General features: G+C 35.6%; 1 protein-coding gene across 1 annotated transcript in view; it reads left to right on the top strand.

The window, feature by feature from the left end:
• The first annotated feature begins 292 nt into the window (after positions 1-292).
• The window catches only part of HDX (highly divergent homeobox), a 145,022-nt gene continuing 124,941 nt past the window's right edge, over positions 293-20,373 (top strand). The window contains exon 1 of the mRNA XM_036305208.1: positions 293-386. The gene's annotated coding sequence lies outside the window, so the exon portion shown is untranslated. The remainder of the gene's footprint in view (positions 387-20,373) is intronic.

Here is a 20,373-nt window from a genome sequence, read left to right as displayed (position 1 = left end):
CACCTGCTCAAATGGCTAGCATATAACTACAGGGATGCTGGGCGTTCACAGCTATTCAGGAGGGAGAGGTACAGAGAGGCCTAGCCTTGCACTCAGCTCAGAGGTGCAGGGAAGAGGCAGCTCCACTGCAAGCAGCCATCTCCACTCCCCCTCCCTACTCCTGGGTCTGGGCTGGGGCCAGGGACTGTCCGGAGCTGATCTCGGGCTCCCATTGGCCGCTGTCTTTTGTGACGTCACGATCATGATGAGAATTGATGATCGGACACGCTGATTTCATTGTGTGAAGAGGCAGTGGAGACCCAGGAAAAATCTCGCTGAATCCGCCGGCCCCAACAGTGGCTTGATCTGGGATCCTTGATCCCTCCCGTGACTGCATCACGCCCGAGGTAAGCACCCAGATTGGGTGGGTGTGAAGGGTGAAGGAGGGCAAACAAGGCACCTAGTTAATGCTCTGCCCAGTGGGGGGACTGTAGGTTCAGAGGCCTAATGAGGCTGACAACAAACTGGTGCGGGTTTGGGGGAGCTAACTTCCTCTATTTCCTGAGCGAAGGCTGAAGGCAGCTTGAGGTTCCAAATGAGCTGAGAATAGCGATACAGTGGGCACTGCCAGAAAGCAAAGGATTTGCTCAGAGATAAGGCGACTTTGGGGATGAGCTTCTGGCCCCGGAATAGGAAGAAGTGGCGCCTCTGCCTCGGAAGAAAGGAGTGGTGGTGGTGGGGGGGGGATGAATTCTATCACTTCTAGATTTCACTGGACAGTAGATTTCTCATAACCCCACTCAAACGCACCGAGGGTGCTGCGCCTGCGCTCTAACAACTTAGAGGGGGCAGTTCTTGGCGAGGAGAATAGGCTTGGAGTATGCGCAAGCGCTTTTTCCATTTCGCTGGAAGGGGTGGGGTTTAGCTCTGCCTGGGCAGAATAAGGGGAGGGTTAGGGGTTGGCCCTGTGATGTTACAAGTGCCAGTTGAAGAGAAATCTGCCAGTTACTTTTGAAACTGGCTTACTGAGTATACCCAGACCCAAAATGGGCCTGATGAATTTAAGAAGGCAAATTCTTAATCTGCAGATATCAGGTTTGGAATAATGCAAGGAATTCAGAGAGGTATTTGTGGAATAGAAACTACTGAGATGAGAAACAATTTGGAGAAAAAGAAACACTAATTATTCAAGTTAATCAAACTTTTATTCTTCAAGGAATTCTGATTTGGAGTGCCACTCAGTGACTGTGAAATTTAAACTCTTTGGAGAGAATCAGGGTGAGGTCCATTTTGGAGACTCAAAATTCTAAGACATTTTTCTTTCTTGTCTTTTGTTTTTCTTTGTGGAACTATCTCTTATAAAGCCTTGGTCTCTGTTTCAGGTTTGGTGCTAAGTCCTTCTTTCTTCTTCCTCTGTGTCTCTGCTAGAACCACCAATGGCAAATCCTATTTTGAGAGACCACATCCAACTCCCCTTCATTGGGAGAGGCTACATTACTCAGAAACTGTGAGAAACAACCTGCCTGCCTGTCCTTGGTGGATAAATTGTACAGTAGTGTTAATTTTGCCCTACTCTTTGATCATGAAGTCTTGAGTATTTCACAGCAAAATTTGGATTTTTCTTTATTTCTCATAGTTAAGGGGTTATCAAGTCCTGGTGAATTTTCCTTTGAAAGACTTCTGCTACCATTTTTCTCTTATCAACACCCACCCAGTCACATCAAGAGCTTCCTAGTTATCCTTCCCTTGTGCCCAAAATTCCTGTCAGACTAAGTGTCCGTGAACATTTCTTTCATCAAGTCATTTTTCTTCACCAAAATAACATTGGTTCTCTATAATCTATTTTTCCAAGCCCAATTCCACTTGGATTGAAAATGGCTTTATAATCTGGTTTCATTGTACCAGAGGTACCTTATTTTACTTTATTCTTCACTGCATGACTGTTCTTAATGTCCCCTAAACAGTCTACTTCCAGAATTTTGCTCCTAACACCACTACCACTCTCTTCACCTAGGATGCCCTCTCTTCTGCTTATTCACATTTACCCACTTTGGAAGTTTATCTCAAGTTACACTTCTCCAAAAGTACCTTCCAAGTCAAACTCAACCCTTATTAAGCTCAACTTTTCTTGAACTTTTACATCATTTCTTACATTTGTAACTCTCTGTTTGCTTTATTTTCTTCTAATGTACTTGTGTGTATGTGTATGTGTGTTAGACTAGACTCCTCAACTGCATTTTAAAGGCCTTATTAAGGGTTGAGACTATGCTATCTACTTCTTTATCTTCTGCCCACAGCACCTGGATCTAGATGAGTATTTGAAATATCTGCAGCCATATGTGGTCTTTGTTCCCCATTGCTTGGGAATTGAGAAACAAAGTATATATATATATATATATATTCTCAAAAATGTATGCACACTTTAATATCTGATAGCTTTATAATAGTGGGTCGCCTCCAAATATGTTCTGTCCATATAAACAAAACCAAAGGATCATTATCCCAGAAGTGGTTCTCTCTATTTTTTCAGTTATAAAAATACTAAGACTTTTTTATTTTTTCTAGATTTCTTTTATATGACATTGCATTATGTATCTTATATTAAAATCTAGTAATTATTCACTCTTTTTATTGCAATATATTTTACCACTGCTGCTTTATACTATCACTTATAGTTCTCATTTGTATGTCTCTTGAACCAGAGCTATTCATTGCAATGGTTGCTATTATATAATATATCAGTTATCAATTTTTCTACCCCTTGGGTTTCAAACTGCATTGTTTGTTCCACAGAGCTGTTTTATTTGAAAGAATGCATGACCATTGTTTAAAATAGAGATTTTAAAATATATTTTACTTTGAATGCTTCTTCACTTGGAGGCATCATCCCAATATTACATCAAGGTTTGTGGTCCAGGAAGGAACATGGATGAAAAGGAGTCCAGAAGGGTGTTAGAACATGTAAATTTGAAAATCATTGTTATAGTTTATTGTAAGTGAACTATGAATGTTATTTACTATAAGTGAAAAATTCTGTCTCTCTTATTTTTTTCTCTTATTACCTACATTATATGAATCCCACCAAAGTGTTTTAGGTTGTAGCCAGCTTGCATAGTAATTAATAAGAATTACCTTGACATTTACATGTAGACCAATAGATAACACTGTTCATAGGTAGGACACTCCAGATAGAATATAAGGCTTAGAAATGTGCTCCTTACTCTAGAGAGCTTAAAGTAATATATGAAAAAATATAAGAATGTAGTGTTTGTATTTTTAGGGTTTATTTTACAATTCCTTTCTGAATGAGAGAATGACATTGGGATTGCTCATTTAAGTTGTAAGTTGAGTTGATAGAGATTTTCTAATGATAAGACAATTTCCCCATTTTACATAGGAAACTGAAGACCAGAACAGTGAAGTGCCTTACCAGCATTAATGAGTGCTAATGTGTATTAAGAATTTAGTGCCAGGAATTGTGCTGACAACTTTATATATGTTGTCACATTTAAACTTCACAATATTCATAAGAGATAGTTTCTGGTATGGTTTTCCATTTTACAAATGAGGTGGGAAAAAAGCTCAAAGTAGTTGACTTTCCTGGAACCACATAGTTATAAAATGTCACAGGATGCAAACATAAGTAGGTCTATTTGACTTTTAATCACCAAGCTATACTTGGCCAAGTTAATATATAATGATTTTTTTGGGCAGAGCTTTGGTGAAGATCTAAATCTCTGGAGACCCAGCCTAATGAGTGTGTGTGTGTGTGTGTGTGTGTGTGTGTGTGTGTGTGTGTGTTTTATACCATAATGTTTTCCATGAAACCAATACTATTTCTAAAAAATCAGTCATTTCTGACCTTTACCAAATGGTGTATACATACATTCATTTTTAGGTATTTTATTAAAATACTCCCTGTTAGTCTTGGTTGAAAAAAGATGGCATGAAATTGTATATAAAATGTGTTGTTAAAAATATTTAACTATGCTTTTAAAATTATATTGTACTTCCAGAAGGAATTATATATTCATATAGTGTTAATCTACAACAGGATAAAAAATAGTTGAATTGTTCATTTTCATTTTGCAGTGGAACCATTTATCTAAATATGAATTTGAATGTGTCTTAATATACTTCCATTGAGTACATTATATCTAGGCATACTGGTTTGGAAGTAAACAGTAAAAATTTTGGAGAGATGTATTCTACGTAAAAACGGAGCTGGTGAGGTTAAGTAAATTCAGAAGTTTTCACTGACACCCCGAGATCTTTCCAGTCTACATAAAATCTTAAGGCAACAAATTGAAACCTATCTTTGAAAACAGAGTCATTCTTATGCTAGCTAGTAGCAAAATTGTCTGGGTTAACCAGAGATCTAGATACATGGCAAATGAATAAATGAGATTATACTGTGTCAATTAAATGCTATATACTTTACATCTGTAAAGAAATTCAGAAGAGAAGCTGTCCTACTTTCTTGGTCTTCTGTTTTAGAACTATGTCAATTGGGTTGATCCTTAGAATCTTTTTTTTAAATTTATTTTTATTATTGACAGTATTACAGATGTCCCATTTCCCCCCACTGACCCCTTCTAGCCTGCACCCTCCCACTGCCCAGCCTTCATCATACTATTGTCTGTATCCATGGGTTATGCATATATGCATATAAGTTCTTTGGTTAATATCATCCCCCCCTCCCTTTCCTCTGGTATATGTGAATCTTTTGCATGCTTCAGTGTCTCTGGTTCTATTTTATTCATCAGTTTATTTTGTTCTTTAGATTCCACATATGAGTGAGATCATGTGATACTTGATCTTTCCCTGACTGGCTTATTTTGCTTAGCATAATATTCTCCAGCCAGCCTTAGAATCTTTAAGCATGTTATTTGTCAGAGTGGCAAAATTTTTGGAAAACATTTTCTTAGCCTCACTTCCTTTGGAGTTGGGGACAATTTTTTTAAAGTTCTTATAACATCCATGCAAACATGTTACTTATATGCCCCTGTAGACACTTTTCTCATGTAGATAAGCATTTGCACATGGTGCTTGCCCAAGTTCATACAAGTAGTAAGTGGCAGGGAAGGACTTTAAAACAGAGGTTGCACTCAACTATTAGGTTAAAGGTTGGAGAGCTAGAATGAGGCTTCTCTTCTTTATAATTTTTAAAAAGTGTGTATGTTCATGTGTGTGTGTTTCTCCCTAACTTCTTTCTTTCTGAGTCTCTAAAACCAATGACATTTTTTCTCTCTCAGTGGAGATAACAAATTTTAATAGAAAGACTGTCGTTTAAGAGAAAAGGATCATTGTGTTGACCTCCACTGGCTTCATTGGCAGAAAGCATATAGACAGACTCATACACTATTCATTCCTACTGTCAAGTACCAAGCAATGGTGAAAGCATTTCTGGATTGTGTTTTGTGAACAAACAGATTATAAGTTTTCTACTCCACTAATATATTGTTTTAACATATTTCTTTATATATATTATACTTTCTTGCTTGGTTAGCTTAGTCTACCTTCGATGTGCTATGAGGATGCAATAGCTATGAGGTTTAGGAAAGTAGTTATGAGACCCATTCTACAAAGAGCTTTGCCCTTTCATAGACCAGATATGTGTTGTGTTGAAGTCTCCTCAGACTTGACTCATCCCCACTATTCTTAGACAGCATGAAGTTATTTTTGAATATGTATGTAAATTAATGAATTAATAGTCAGGCATTTTGTTTAGAACCTATACTAGTAGGTTTACTTTTAGCATCAATTAATGCATAAAATATGCTAAAGATCAGTTTCAGTTCTTTTTTATTTTTCCAGATAGTAGTACTTAATGTAGAGAGAAACTTTTTCTTAATCTCAGCATTATGATGTCAAACAAATTTATTTTTCTGGTAGTGTTTGGTACATCTTTATTTATTAAATACTTGCTACACAAAGTGTATTCCTTGGATTAGCAACATGATTACCTGGGGGACTTCTAGAATTGCAAAATCTCTGGCCCTTCCCAAGAGCTACTGAATCAGAATCTGAATTTTAATAAGATCCCCAGGTGATTCATACACACATTAAAATCTGAGGGGAGCTGATGTAAAGTGAAATATGTCTTCTTGTACAACTTTGAATTCTAAGAGTTAGTAGTCATAGAAAAAACTCTGAATTTCCTTTTGTCCATTTTCACAAGTATAAAGAAATATGATAGTGATGGCTTTACCATTGAAATGATATTTATTTAAATTATTTGACTTGTCAAAAGAGTGTTACAGAAGAGTATACACTGAGTGGCCAGATTATTATAACAACCTGACGTTTGTAGGCAAATTAGCCGTACACTGCATCATATGGGATATGGAAGCCAAAGGCCTGTTTGAACACCTTTGCTGTCTGCAGTTACCAAGATAAAACGTCTCCAATTCACACAGGAACACAAGGATTGGACAGTCGAACATTGGAAAATAGTCATGTGGTCCGATGAATCAAGCTTCCAGTTGCATCATGCAGATGGCAGAGTGAGAATTTGGCGCAAACAGCATGAAAGCATGCACCCCACATGCATGAGTACAACTCTTCAAGCTGATGGGGGCAGTGTTATGGTTTTGGGCATGTTTTCCTGGCATGATTTGGGCCCTTTAATTCATGTGGAACAACGTCTGAATAGCACAACATACCTAAGTATCGTTGCTGATCAAGTTCATCCTATTATGTTGATGGCGTATCCCAATGGAGATGGCTTCTTCCAACAAGACAATGTGCCATGCCATGGTGCTCGTATTGTACAGGAGTGGTTTCAAGAACATGAGGGAGACTTTACCTTGCTTAGGTGGCCCCCACAATCACCAGATCTCAATCCAATTGAGCATTTGTGGGACGAAGTTAAAAGAGCCATCAGGCAGCTGGTTCCACAACCATCAAATCTCACAGAACTGGACAGTGCTATTCATCAGGCATGGTGTCAGATTCCTTGCATCCTTTCAACATCTCGTGGAGTCAATGCCAGGAAGAATCACCGCAGTATTGAAGGCAAAAGGTGGCCCAACGAAGTACTGATGGGGTGGTTATAATAATCTGGCCACTCAGTGTATACATGTATATATTGAGATCATTGTCACTAATAGCTTCAAGAGGAGCTCTATTAATTTTATATTTGTTGCTGTAACAAATTATCACAAGCATAGTGAGTTATAGAACTCATGTATTATCTCACAGTTCTGGTGGTTAAAGGCCTGAATTAGGTCTCACTGGCTTAAAATCAAGGTGTCAGCAAGGCTTTCCTTTGTGGAGGCAGCTCTAGGGAAAAATCTGTTTCCTTACTTTTTCCAGTTTTTAGAGACTACCCAAATTCCTTGGTTTATGGCTGCCTTTTATCTTCAAAGCTAGCAATGGCTGATAAAATCTTTTATTATTATAATTATTATAATTATTATTATTATTATTAAGCTTATTGGTGTGACATTGGTTAATAAAATTTCTCACATCACATCATTCTGACACTTAATATTCTACCTCTAGTATCTACATTTAAGGATCCTTGTGATAATATTGGGCCCACTCAAATAATCTAAGATAATCTCCTTATTTCAAGGTCAGCTAATTAGCAACCTTAATTCCTCCTGTATCCTTAATTAACTTTTGCCATGGAAATTAACATATTCACAGGTTTCAGGAATTAGGATATAGATATCATGGGATAAAAAGTAGGTTCAGGGCTGGGGTGGGGGAAGGGAAGTACAGGAATTGATGGCCTTTTTGGATAAAGCCAGTCTACAATATTTTATAGAAATAAACAATTAGTCAATGTTATGAGATGAATTGTGTCTCCTAAATTAATTTGTTGAAGTCCAAACCCCCAGTATCTCAGAAGCTGACCCTTTTTTTGAAATAGGACCATCGTAGATGTAATTATTTAAATTAAGATAGATCATGCTGGAGTATAGTAGGCTGTTAATTCAATATGTCTGGTGTCTCTATTAAAGGAGGAAATTTGAATTCAGTCACACATACAGGGAAAATGTTATGTGACCATGAAGACAATCATTTACAAGATAAGAGTCCTAGAACAAATATTTCTCTCACAGCCCTCAGAAGGAACCAACCCTACCAACACCTTGATTCCAGACTTCTATCCTTCAGAACTGTTAGACAATAAATTTCTGTTTAAGGTACTCAGTTTGTGGTACTTTGTCACAGCAGTCCTAGCAAACTAAGATAGTCCGGATTGTCCTTTAGTTAATATCTAAGTATCATCATTCTCAAAAGTACTTATTTAGTAAATCTGTATTGTATAATATGCTAGGTGTTGGACAAAGTGAATTATACATTACAGAGCTTATAATATATACAGTAGACATTTTTCATAAAACAAGCTCTGAATCATGTTTCTTCAAATCTCTGGCCCTCAGTTTATTCAACTGTGAAATGAGTGCACAATCTTTATAATATCTAAGGATATTTCTACTTTAAAAATTCAATGATTCCATTTATTAATTAAATTTAAGAAGTTATTAAATCCATTTTGTGATAAAAGCAAATGTCATTAATAAAAGAGGGACTGGGTGAAAAAGGTGAAGAGATTGAGAAGTACAAATTAGTAGTTACAAAATAGTCAATGTAATGTAGAGTACATATGGGGAATACAGTCAATAATATTGTAATAACTATGCATGCTGTCAGGTGGATACTGGAAATAGTGTGTGTGTGTGGGGGGGAGTTACTTTGCAAAATACATGATTTTCTAACCATTATGATGTACACCTGAAACTAATACAAAATAATATTTAATGTAAACTGTAATTGAAAGATAAAAAAAGTATTAAGTGCAGGTAAAGCCCTCAAAATCGTATTAAGCTTTTTTTTTTTTTTCAGGAAGCAGTATCATAACTACCATCCCTACTACTCATTGCCCATTTTCTAGCTTTCAATTTTAAAGACAAGTAATAAAGACACTATTGAGAAAAATCTTTCTTCTATTGACTCTCTTGTTTAAGACTTATGTCCGTAACATAGTACATTAATGATACTATGAATGTAACATATGCTTAAGAAATAAATTTAAGTGAATAAATAATCAAAATATCTGTGGTGATACATCTGCATATTGTTTTTTTTAAAATTGTGACTTGGAAAGTGAAGGTTTATTTAGCAAAATGTGTTTCTCTTTCTCATTACTGTAAAGTGTATTGGAGCAACATGTGTTCTCAATATTCACAAGTAAATCTGTAGTTTCTAGTAAACTTGATAATATTTTTACAAATGGTTATCAGGTTACCTAATTTACATTGTAGCAGTAAAATAATAATTGCTGAATGTGGTCATGATTAAACCCTGTGCTCAAATCTGGTTTGATTAACATCAAGAAATATAGTTGTAATGAAGTACCCAAAAGCACGTTAGTTGAGTAACAACCTCTCCCTTTGTGTCTCATATCCACATGAGAAATATGACTAGGCAGGAGAAATGCAGTAAATACAAAAACATTAGGGGTCAATAGTAATCCCATTCTTCAAAGATATATATGTTTATGATTTGACAATAAACATATATATGTTTTCTATCTTAATATCACAGGCTTCACATAGGGCAGTGTCTCTCAGTCTAAGGTCTGCAGGCCCCTAGAGGTCCAAGAACATGTTTTCAGAGGTCTGCATATTTACATTTTTTTAAAATTTGAGATTTTTATTTCACTGATAAATAAAAACCCACAATATTCATGCATTCATTCACACACAGAGCCTTTCCACCAGGTATAAAGACAACACATCTTTCTTTTTTAAAAAAATGCATTAAAGTATAATTGGTTAAAAGACATATGATGAAATTAATTGAGTACACTAAGGCTGAGTTCCTCAAAAGAGACCCAAAGATATGTCTTTGGCAGTATAGGAAGGATATTGTTTTGGGTTTTTGTTTTCTTCTTTCCAAAGAAGAAAGAAGGGTTTTTACCTGTTGCTATCAGATTTGGGTTGTGCTTCATGAGATTTTTGAGTCATTAAGCACTTTCTTAGTATATTGAAAGTACTTGAGGGCATAACTTTAAAATTCCATTATTTCATGTGTGTACATTGTTTCAACATGTGTGTATATTGTTTCAACACTATATATGTATGTGCATTTATATATAGTTACCTACCTACCACTAAATGGTGTGCTTTGGGGAATCTTTCTCTAATCCCCAAAGAACTAGAGTACACATTTCCCCCCCTAAGTTTTTCAGACTTTTGAAGTTAAATCAGGAATAAAAGGTATAAAAGAATAAAATAGTCTATCTCTTTGCTCCCAGGTAAAACGACCCTTAAGTCTAACATGGACTACGCATTCTGATTCACAAAAAGCTAAAAGAGTATCTAGCCTAAGTGAATAAATATAGCTTTAGCCAGACCAGTGTGGCTCAGTGGTTGAGTGTCAACCTATGAACCAGGAGGTCACAGTTATATCCCTGGTCAGGAAACATGCTTGGATTGTAGAGGCTCAATCCTCGGTATGGGTCATGTCGGAGGTAGCCGATTAATGATTCTCTCTCATCATTGATGTTTGTCTCTCTCTGCCTCTCCCTTCCTCTCTGAAATCAATAAAAATAGATTTAAAAGGAAATATGGCTTTATCATTTTTAGAAAAAAATAAAAATTAAACTTATTGGGGTTAGATTAGTTAATAAAATTATATGTTTCAAGTGTACAAGCCCATAATACATCATCTGTATGTGCTCACCACCCAAAGATTTGTTTCCTTTTGTCACTATATATTTTATCTCCTTTACCCTCTTTAACTTCCTCTCACTACAGTAAATTAAAATGCAACCAACATTTTAAAGGTATTAACCAAAAATGTGAATTGCTAGATGTTTGTGGTAAAAGCTTATGGCAATGGAAACACTTTAACTAACTTGTAAAAGATAGAAGTGATTTACTTGCACAATTTGCTTGCGGTCAGAAATATAAAAAGATACACAAATTAGGCAACCAGTACGTATGGATCAAGGTACTATTTAGTTCATCAGAAGATGCTATATGTCACTGATCATTAGCATTAGTTGTCACATATTCTGTATGAGTGTGCATGTGGGATTGTATGAAAGAGAGCTGAGGCAACAGGAAATCAATCATCCATTTGAGACTCTGTTTATGCTTCTGTTGTTCAACTAATTATGTTTGAAAGTGTGGGTTTTTTTTAAAAAATATACTTTATTGATTTTTTACAGAGAGGAAGGGAGATAGAGAGTTAGAAACATCGATGAGAGAGAAACATCGATCAGCCGCCTCCTGCACATCCCCCACCGGGGAAGTGCCCGCAACCCAGGTACATGCCCTTGACCGGAATCGAACCCGGGACCCTTCAGTCCGCAGGCGGACGCTCTATCCGCTGAGCCAAACCGGCTTTGGCGGAAACTGTGGGTTTTTAAAAAAATTATCTTATAACCTGAGTTTTGATATATGAGTGTAAGATAAGGTATTTATAGTTTAAAGGTATTTTATTATTTTAACATATTACCACCTTGTGATAAAATTAATAAATTATAATTGATGAAACAATCTGAGATCTAGCATATTAACCTGATAATGCTTTTTCTTTTAGCAAACCTTAATTCTCTTTGAATTTAGACATTAAACATATAGTACAGAAATTATGCCTGTAGATGTATATATTTTTATATATATGGAAAATGTATACATAAAATTGTCTTATAATTTTTGCTCATCTCACTATATATATATACATATTATATATATATATATATATATAGAGAGAGAGAGAGAGAGAGAGAGAGAGAGAGAGAGAGCTTTTATGTTGCTGAAAACTATTACTAATTACACCGAATTTTAAGTATTTTTTAAATGAGGTCAGTGTACAATTTCTTTGTGCTCTGAGAAACTCTTATGATAGATGGTTAAAATTCCCTGTTTCATATTTCCACCTAAGTGACAAAAGCGTATTATATATCTAAAATGGAAGATAAGAGATGTGGGCAATGAATTTCAGTAATTATAGCCCAATAAATAAACAATGAATACCCTTTCATAGTATTAGAATATACTCTATGTCTGTTGCTCGAACTTCATGTTTAAAAGATGTCGAACATATATTTTTTGCAATATCAGCAAATTCTGGCAAGGTAATTATAAAAGAAGGTAAATAGAACTGTGTGTTTTTTTTTAAGAATAATGAAATATAAATGACAGATTAAAGTGACAGCTTCTGGGAACATATTTACTATAGCAATTCTTTTATATTGTTGACAGTATTACAGATATCTCCCCCCCCCTTTGCTCCCCTCCACTCAATCCCTACCCCACCCCAGGCCTTCATCACACTATCACCTGTGTCCATGGGCTATGCATATATGCATAAATGTTCTTTGGTTAATCTCTTTCCCTCGCCCCCAGCTCTACCTCTCTGAGATCTGTTAGTCTGTTCCATGCATCCATGTCTCTGGACCTATTTTGTTCATTTGATTCCACATATAAATGAGATCATGTGATACTTGTCTTTCCCTAACTGGCTTATTTCACTTAGCATAATACTATCTATTCCGTTGCAAAGGGTAAGAATTCTTCCCTTTTACAACCACATGTTATTCCGTTGGGTAAATGTACCATGACATTTTTATCCATTAAATCTGTTGATGGGCACTTGGGCTGTTTCCAGATTTTAGCTATTGTAAATAACACTGCTATGAACATAGGGGTGCACATATTCTTTCTGATTGGTGTTTGGGAATTCTTAGGTAATATTCCCAGAAGTGGGATTGCTGGGTCAAACGGCAGTTCTTTTACACATCTTAATATTTTATTAAGTTCAATTCCCAAAACCACCCTGACTTCTCCTCCTGTATGTTATTTTTGAAAGAACAAGGTTCAAGCAATTTGTTTGTTTTTGATGTACAGTTATTCTGATGTTTTATTTGCTCTTAGCATAGGATTTATAGTTATTTGTCTTTCTGAATTTGTTCATTTGTTTTTCAAGTAAAAACTTTGTTCTTAGCTTGAGAACAATCTGATCTCTTGTGTTTCATGTTTCACCTAATTCACAAATAAAGGTGGTGCTCTGAAAAATAAAAGTATAACACCAAAACTTTTTTTTTCATTAAGCTCAAAGTTGTTGCTTCATAAATTTGGCTGGGAGCTTCTCAGTTGTAATCTGAAACCTTGCCAGCCCCTATCCCCACACTAAGGAAGTCAGGGAAAGACCAAAAAAAAAAAAAAAAAAAGAGAGAGAGAGAGAGAGAGAGGCAGACCTTTTCAGATTGGAAGGGGGTAGGTTTAACAAACAAGAAACTTTACTTAGTATGGTTATCTTGGGTGTCTGTAAGATTATTAGATTTGATGACTGATATTTCTGCACCTGCCTGTCAGAATCTTAGAAGTTTATATAGAGGCCTTAACAGGGTTCAATCATTGTACCCAGTCCAGATAGCCTCAATATAACATTTATGTTTCAAAAATGTATCCCGGGAGCAGCTTTAGTGAGCTTGAAGGCAAGCAAAATGTACATTCAAAATAGAGAAAGGTGTGAGGATACCTTAATTACCAAGTCCAGGTCCAGAGTCAAGTGTAAGTCATGTGTTCTGATGATCTCCCCCAAAATTTGATGCCTTTTGGAATGTGTCCTGAGTGTTCATCATAGGGATTTATTAACATGTAGGTGGCTCATTTGGTGGATATCTGGCTGCATTAAATGCAGATGCCATATCAATAATACAGGCACATACAAGAGAAAACACTTTGTTTTCCCATGCAGAGCCCTATTATTTGAACCATTGATTTGCTAAGTTCCTTAGGGTGGGATTCAGATCACTCAAGGTGTTCACTTGTGTTTTTATGTGATTTAATAAAGATGACACATTAACTGATTTATCAGGTATGAGCACAAAACTTTCAATAATGTCCAAGACCATTTTTTATAGGACTTTTTAAAATTAGAAACTTTCCATGGGTGTCAGTGATTTATGAACCAGGACATAGAAAATAGTAAGGATTACTCCAAACTCTTGCAGGAGGACCAAAATATCCTGACCCTACAGGGTTTATTCATGGTCATCCATCCCTGGGTTTGCCTTTGTACAAGCCATAGGGTTAATCTCTTTAGAACAGCCTATTGTCAGTGCAAAGGGTTCAAGACCAGGGCTCATGATCAATTACTAACCAAACAGTTCTGATTTCAGCACATTGGCTGCTATGGTTCATTCTGTTCTGAGACTTGACACCTGGAGAAGTGCTGTGTGCACTGCTAGTTCCTATTGCTCTATGGGGGTATATTGGTTTTTGTCCCCTTTCTACAGGCTTTCTTCCCCTTCTTTTGTCCTGCTACAGTATTCATACATTTTGGAATCTCAGACACATCTAACTTAAAGCATAACATTGTTTGGAACATGCTTAGAGCTTCAATCTGCTTCACAAGTATTTTTGCCTTCTCAAAGGTGGCTTGTCGCTCTGATCCCCAGTCCATATGTCCCTCACCCGTTTTTAACCAAGTGTCATAAAGGACAGAGACACTGTACCAGGATGGGAATAAGAGTCTTTCACAACTGCAAAGTCACTACAAAAGGCTTGCATCTCTTTCACAGCCTTAGGGGTTGGGTAAGTTTGAATTTATCCAACACAGCTTCTGGGACAAAACACATCTTATCTGACTAGTGGAGTCCCAAAACCTTAAAGTGATACTTGGGCCTTGAATTTTCTGTGGGTTCGTCACCCATCTTTTACCTCACAGATCTTCCAGCAAAACCTTTAGTGTCCTGCAGCAGAAGCAAGCCTTAGCGTGTTAACATTATAACATCAATGTAATGGTACAATTTTACTATACAGTGTAGAAGAAACAGGGGCAAGTTTCAGAGACTCTTCAGGGACTGAAGAAAAAAAAAGGCTCTTTAAAAATATGAACGGCTGCAGGCAACACAAACGGATATATAAGAGAGCTATACCCCATGACATATTTTCGGGCTGTGCAGTTAGCCTTGGGAAACACTTGAAAGATTCATTATTGTTCCTTCCAGATGAAAGCAAATGGATCTGTTATAAGAAACACGTACTTGTCAGAGTCTTTCCATCAATCTCTTGGAAACTGAAGCACCTTTGTAAGAACACTTTTGCAAAAGCATTAGGTAAACCAATTAGTGTCTGCAAATGACAAGACTTAAAAATGGTATTGGTTAAATATCTGATGAAAGTTCACATACACAAACAAAAATGATGCAATTGACAAGTAAGTCTAGTTATGTTTCAATATATATGTAAAAATTATGACTGATAACTTTATACCAGGACATACCTGTTTTTAAAGAATTTCATATAAATATACCCAATAGGAAATTTAACATTACTTATATATGAGACTAGAAGCCCAATGCACAAAATTCATGCAAGAGTAAGCCTTCCTTCCCCTGGCTGCTGGCACTGGCTTCCCTCTAGCACCTGGGACCTGGGCTTCCCTTACAGCCCCGGCTTCATCCTGAAAGTCTTCAGAAGGACTTCTGGTCTAATTAGCATATTATGCTTTTATTATTATAGATTGATTTCCATAAAATTTAACTTATTCAAAGTTACATAGTTGTAAAATGAACTTAGCTCTTTAAATAGAGAAGACTCAGTTTTCTTAAGTAGTCAAAGACTTAATGGAAACAAAACACGTACTCTGTTTTTAAGCAGCTTTTATTTAAGGTAAAGAAAAACCTTTGTTTATAATTTCTTATTAAAAGAAGACCAATAATCTAAGAAATCCTTGTCTTTTTAAAAGAGAGAAAACCAAATTCTTATTTTGTACTAGTGTAACTTGATATTAAAAGTCTCATTTTTTCCTTTTAAACTAAATACATTTCAATCTTAGCTTGACCACACATAAAATTACTTTTGAAGAATCCTTTTCTATAAGTCTTTTGCAACTTGTTCTATTTTTCTATTTTTAGAAAATAGAAATATTGCATTGAGACTATTTAGAGTAGGGAGATGACTGAATCCAGTTAAGGCCACCCAAGGCAAGTACGTGTTTCTTATTGTTCTATTTGTTCTATTTTTCTCCTTTCTTATTCTGGAACAATAATTTTATTTTAGAATAAAATTACTTTATCTTTTTCCCTTCAATTGAAATGCATCTCTATTCCTCATACCTTCTACCAGAAACACATATCCTACTTTTTATATACAGTCATTTTCTTTTATCATTATTTCTAATAGTTTTGTAAAAACAAAAGCAAACAAAACACAAAAAAAACTTTAGCTCTTTTATATAGAAGTGTTGGCCACTGCAATTTGTATTTTTTAAAAGCCTTTTATTCTTCAGTCTCTGTGGACAATGTTTTGGTTATCTGCTGGGATGTTTACATTTTAAAAACATGATAAGACTTTCAACGTCAAAGAACAGAAAAATAATGTAAGGTATTGTCCTAGGCATTTTGGGAATAATTGTTATTTTAAAATTTCCTTTGTATTAGGAATCTGATAGCATGGGGCAGTATATCTCTTTACTCAATCAATCATCATAACATCCTCCTCTTCATTTAACCACTTTTCCAGAGTTTTTACTTTTTAGATACCATCTCTTAGTTCTAATCCGGCTTTCTCAAAAACTTTCTGGATCTTAATCTATAGCATTTTTTGTTCTCCTGTTTTTACAAAACATCACTCTAAGCCTTAGAGTCTAAGGTCTCAAACTTATTACCTCACTCTTCCACTTTAGCTGCCAGTCTTGAAGCTAGCATAGTAGTGAATAACCACATGTCCTCTAATCTCAGATCTTTTTTCAACTTTCTAACTTGAATTTTAGCCTCTACTTGGGCACCAGTGACCAGCTGAAATGTCCACAGTAGAGGCTAACCCACTGTGGCAATCATTTGTTTTCCTTCTTTGCCACAGTGTTTGTTCCTCAAACAAATGCCTTCAAGCAACTGGTGTTTTTGTGGTGCCCCAACAGTGGCATAGCGGTCCACAAGCACCTGTTATGTGGGCCATCCCTCCTCACATAGATGTCAATGGCCAATGTGGGATTTGTCCCAGAGGTGCTTCTTTCCCAAAGCCCATTTCTTCTTTCTCTTGGTTGGCTCACCAATTGTTGCTACGCAGACCATGTCTGGAGTTCCTCAGGTATAATGAGAAACTGCCTCCTGTGTGCAGATGGCAGGGAAAGACAGAAGAAAAGCTGATCACTCCAGATTTGGAGATGGCAGTCTTCATAAACAAGGGGATTTACTTTCTAAGCTTGCCTTGGGTGGTCTTAACTGGATTCAGTCATCTCCCTACTCTAAATAGTCTCAATGCAATATTTCTATTTCAAAGTTGTATCCTTGAAGCAGTTTCTAATATTGAGGAATGTAAACAAAATGTACATTCCAATGACAGAAGGGAGGATGAGGAGCTTCCAATTACCAGGGTCTAGCTCCTGGGTTAGGTGGTGGTCATATCTTCTGATGACTTCCCCTAATAGGGTCAGTTCATTATTCTATGCTGAATTAAACTTTGGATAATAAAACACAGTTAAATGACTTAGTTTTTAGTAAGAGAATCCTCCTGAGGGGACAATTTGTATACTGTGCTTTTATTATTTAAGATGATGTGGAGGTGGCTTGGCGTACATTATTCCTTGTAAGATTTATCAGTTGGTTATAAAAATATTAACTATTAACCAAAATAGCTTTCACATAGAACATTACAGTTTACCAAGAATACAATTCATTGTGTGAAGAAGAGCAGAGGTTTTATAGCCCATCTTCTAGATGAAACTGAGTACCAAGATATCAATTATTTCTCTTAAGGTCATAAGACTAACAAGTAGTGAAACAATAGGAGCGGAGGTGTTCTGACTTTTAATGTAGTGCTCCCACTCCATCATTCCAAAAAGCTACCTGAATTTCTGTTTACAGCCATGATGAAGTAACTAATAGAATTTATCCTGTCATCTTAAATATCTACAAACAAAGAAAATTAATAAAAATATATATGAAATAATGGATTTCAGCTATTTTTCAAAAGGCAGCACGGGACCATAAATCCTGACAGAAGTGAAACAAACAAGATGAGTCCTGTGATTGTTCCACTGACAACCTGGAGAAAGTTTCCAGACCATAACCAAGGGAAAAGGGAACTCATCCTGAAAGACTCTGAGTTGAAAAGCCAGAGTTTAGATTTCAGGGAGGACTGGATGGCTAGAATTTGAGGGACCGTGTATCGAAGAAGAAAAAGCTCATGGCAGAAAACTACACATTGAGAGAATTCTGGGAATTTGTAGAGGGATCCCTCAAGTTTTTGGCTGAATAATGATTAGTGCTAATGTGTGAGTAAACTATTGAGGACAGGTAAAGATCCACTAGAAATAATCAGGCAAATATTTCTCAGAGGTCACATAGGACCAGGAATAGATATATTTCATATTCCTAATAACCAAATTGGAAAACCTTATATTTCATAGAATATCTAAGAAGCTCCTCAGAAGGGTATTGCCTCAGTAATGTGGCAAATTAACCCTAAACTAAAGTCAATTCTGGTTTACAAAGCAAACCTCCAAAGAATCTAACTATTCCAAATAACTTTAAATATATCTCAGAACAAAGCCCACAAGTAGTTAAAGAATAAAAAAATCATCCAGTATGCAGCAATAAAGTTTATATTATCTGTAATTAAATGAAAAAAAATCATCAAGCATGCAAATAGTAAAATATAGTCCACAGTATGGTGAAAAGCAATTATAAAAACCGAATGAATAATAATAGGCTAGTACAGAATTAGTAGAGAATAATGTTGAATTAGCTATTATAACTATATTCTTTATGTTCAAGAAAGTAGAAGAAAGCAACAACATGATGAGGTACAAAATGGAAGATTTATTGAAAGATCTAAATTGAAATTCCAGAAAAAAAGTACAGTATATGAAATGACAAATACAGTGGGTGGTTTTGACAGCAGATTACCCACAGCAGAAGAAAACGTTTGTGAACTTGAATACATACAAGCAGAAATTGTCCAAAATGAAAAAATATGGGGAAAAACTAAAGAGCAAGAGTGAGTTCTGGGACCTTCTTCAACATAACGTACATGTTTTTGAGTCCTAGAAGGTTAGAAGTGTAATAATATAGTTAAAAATTTTTTCCAAATTTGATGAAAATTATAAACCCACATATTTAAGAAGCTCAACAAATTTCAAGAAAAAAAAAAGCAGAATAAATGTTTCCATGACGTTTCATAATCTCATTGCTGAAATCCAGGAAAAAACAAAATCTTAAAAGCAGCCAAAGTGAGGTGGAGGAATCTTATGTACAGGGAAATAAACATTAGAATGATAGGAGGCATCTCAATGAAAACAATGCAACCTAGAAGACAATGGAGCACTATTTTTAACATACTGGAAAAAATACTGTTAAACTCGAAAACTATGCCAAAAAGGCAAAACAAAATAAAGGCTTTCTTACTCACACAAAAGAAAAAAAATACATTGCCAGCAGATATACATTACCAAAAATGTTCAAGAATGTCTGTCAAGCAGAAGAAAAATGATACAAAATTGAAATTTTCATGTACACAATGGAATTAAGAGCATTGGAAATAATAAATATGTAGATAAATATGAATGATATTTTAATTTAAAAAATTTACTCTAAAATTCAAGTGTCATTTTAGAGTAAAAATTTATTGAGTGTTTTATAACATGTAAAAACAAAATTAATAATAACAATAGCACAAAGGCTAGTAGAAGAGAAATAAAAGTATACTATTTTAAGATTCTTCTGTTACTGTAAGGTAGTATATAAAATGTCATGGTAAATTGTCTTGACAATAAATTAAAAATGTATACTATGCCTGGTCAGCATGGCTTAGTGGTTGAGCATTGACCTGTGAACCAGGAGGTCAGGGTTCCATTCCCAGTCAGGGTACATGCCCAAGTTGCAGGCTCAATACCCAGTGGGGGCCTGCAGGAGGCAGCCAATCAATGATTCTCTCTCATTATTGATGTTTCTATCTTTCACCCTCTCTTCCTCCTTTCTCTCTGAAATCAACAAAAATATATTTTAAAAAATGTATACCATGGTCACTAAAACAACCACTAAAATGCAATGACTAAATAGTAATGAGCTAACCAGTAAAATCAAATAAAGTTATAAAATATTTAATTAATCCCAAATAGTAAAAAAGGAAAAGAGGAAACAAAGACCTAATAAGACAAGTAGAAAACAACAAAATTGTAGGTTTAAACCCAACCATATTAATTGCAAAATAGTGTAAATATACTCATTAAAAGGTAGATATTGTCATATTGGACTTTTCTATATAATATCTACAAGTAACCCATTTTAAATATAAAGAAATAGATAAGTTAAACAAATGAAAAATAATATATCATGAAACAATAATCAAAAAAGCTGACCAGCCCAGCCAGGGTGGCTCAGATCTTGAGCTTCAACCTATGAACCAGGAGGTCAGG

Source organism: Myotis myotis, unplaced genomic scaffold (assembly GCF_014108235.1).
Source record: "Myotis myotis isolate mMyoMyo1 unplaced genomic scaffold, mMyoMyo1.p scaffold_m19_p_4, whole genome shotgun sequence".
Classification (NCBI taxonomy): domain Eukaryota; kingdom Metazoa; phylum Chordata; class Mammalia; order Chiroptera; family Vespertilionidae; genus Myotis; species Myotis myotis.
The sequence above is the reverse complement of the archived record's forward strand: the minus strand, read 5'-3'. Positions and strand labels throughout refer to the sequence as shown.